Below are 2,116 nucleotides of genomic sequence, written 5' to 3' on the forward strand. Positions count from 1 at the left end.
CCCCCCCCACACACACACACAAACGTCTTAAGTATTGCGCTGGTCCTTACCAAATGTGGAGAGGAACGATATTAGATCACCCGGACGCTTTAATCTATGCTCAAATTGGAACTGATCAGACGAGCACTGCTGCATCACCCATGTATTGGAGTAAACCACAAAATATGGCCTTTTGCGGACGTCGGCTAGTCTGAAAAGAATCTTCATGCCTGTTATTGCTGGGAGTAAGTTCGATTCCAGATTTTGATCTGCAGCACCTTCTGAAATAATAATTTGGGGGTGGTATGAACAATTCATTTGGAGGGGATGTCTGTCAGTTAGCTATTTAACCCAGCCGTACCTCGTGTTTTACTATCGTATCCATACGACGTGGGGTACTCTGTGCCATCCACCACTTTCCAAAGAGGAAATTAACTCATTAATGCGATCCATACGCTTTGCATAGCAGTCTGTCAAAATGAATTTTTGAGAAATACTGAAAGTTTCAAAGAGATCTTCACACTAGAAGTATTCTAAAATGTGAAGAATACAACCCCGGGGGATACAAAATGACAGGGTTAAGGAAGGGAGAAACCATTAACAAAACTGTACGAAAATGAGGAAAACTTGGAAGAAGTTCGTGCGTCGGCCCGCGAAAACGTCAAAGAAGTCTATTCGAAGACGTACCCGTGAATGTAGCTTTTCAAAGTCCTCGACTTTCAGAATCTTGAAGCATGGTTTTGAAAATGAAGCCTTTGATAACATGTAGGCCTAACTGTCTACTAAGGAATGACCCTAGACCAAGAAGGTTATAATCCTTGCCCAAGACAATGCTTTGGAGAGAAAGCCTCTGTGCTCAGTGGCCATCACTTGAAGACACAAACCATTTTCTTTTAAAACCAAAATATTAAATTCTTTGGGGCCTCGCAAATTCAATTTTCTAAGGAATGTGATAGGTACATAGTAAACCAAGCCTTGAGTTGACGGTATCTTTGAGGGCACAGACCAACTATACAAATGAGTGAGCCGAACGTTGACCAATTTCAGAGAGCAGAAAATATCCAATGAGCAAGCGCTAGTTCAGTGATTGCTAACCTTGGCGATATCGCCTGCAAATGGGCAATTTGGTAATTTTCATGGCGGTGGGGGATCTTTCGGGTAGTGGCAGGTGATTCTTAATGCCATGCTTGGAAATATACAGGTACATTTAGGTGAGCGGTGCGAACATTTTAACCTTTTAAAGCTGGCAAAATTGGCGCTGGGGGAAAAAATTGACAAGAACTGCGCTCATAAATCGAGATATTTCTCAGTGTCTTGTGATTTCTAGTTTTTTCTTGCCTGCTTGCTTGCTTGTTTGCTTGTTTGCAGGTTTGCTTGCTTCTTCTGGCTTTCGCTTGCAGTGCTCTTTATGTTCTGATGCATGAGCAATAGATCTAGTTATGTTCTCTCAACAGAACAACGGGTTGTTGACAGTGTGCAGCATTCTGCTATTTCATCATTGCTACACATTTTTCTTTATCACTCTCTTTGTGGTGTCACGAGAACAGGGGCGTGATAAAAGGCGTTTTGCAAATCATTGACTCTCAACTGAAGGTGATGAAAAACATACTAACAATGATGTTGATGACGTTGCTTGATACTTTCCCGGTTGCAATTTCAATAAATGTGAGAAATTCAAGAACAACGTAAATAAAGCATTTGACAATTGCAAAATACATGCATTCCATAGTTTGAACTACTTTTTCACAACGAAAAACAAAAAGATGGAGGGAGGGGGGTAGGGGGGGGATATTTTTTTCTCTTCGTGAAAAGGGGGGAGGAAAGGGGGAGGGGGAGGAAAGGGGGAGGGGGGTGTAAAGGAAGACAAAAAGTAAAACTAAGACGAAGAGGAAGAGAAACACTAGTAACGAGAGGGGAAAAATCTGACTGCTGCTCGCTTCCTCCCTGAAAAATCGATAGTATTTGTGGACTGACAGAAGCTGAGATTGCCCATCTCAACTAGTGGAGAGGAGATTTTGAGGAGAAATCTGAACTGTCTGCATGGAAGATTAAGAAATGGACACCTTTAAATATCTGCAGGAAAGGAAGAGGGAGAGAAAGGAGAGAGAGAGAGAGAGAGAGAGAGAGAGAGAGAGAG

This window comes from Aplysia californica, unplaced genomic scaffold, assembly GCF_000002075.1.
Source record: "Aplysia californica isolate F4 #8 unplaced genomic scaffold, AplCal3.0 scaffold00136, whole genome shotgun sequence".
Classification (NCBI taxonomy): Eukaryota; Metazoa; Mollusca; class Gastropoda; order Aplysiida; family Aplysiidae; genus Aplysia; species Aplysia californica.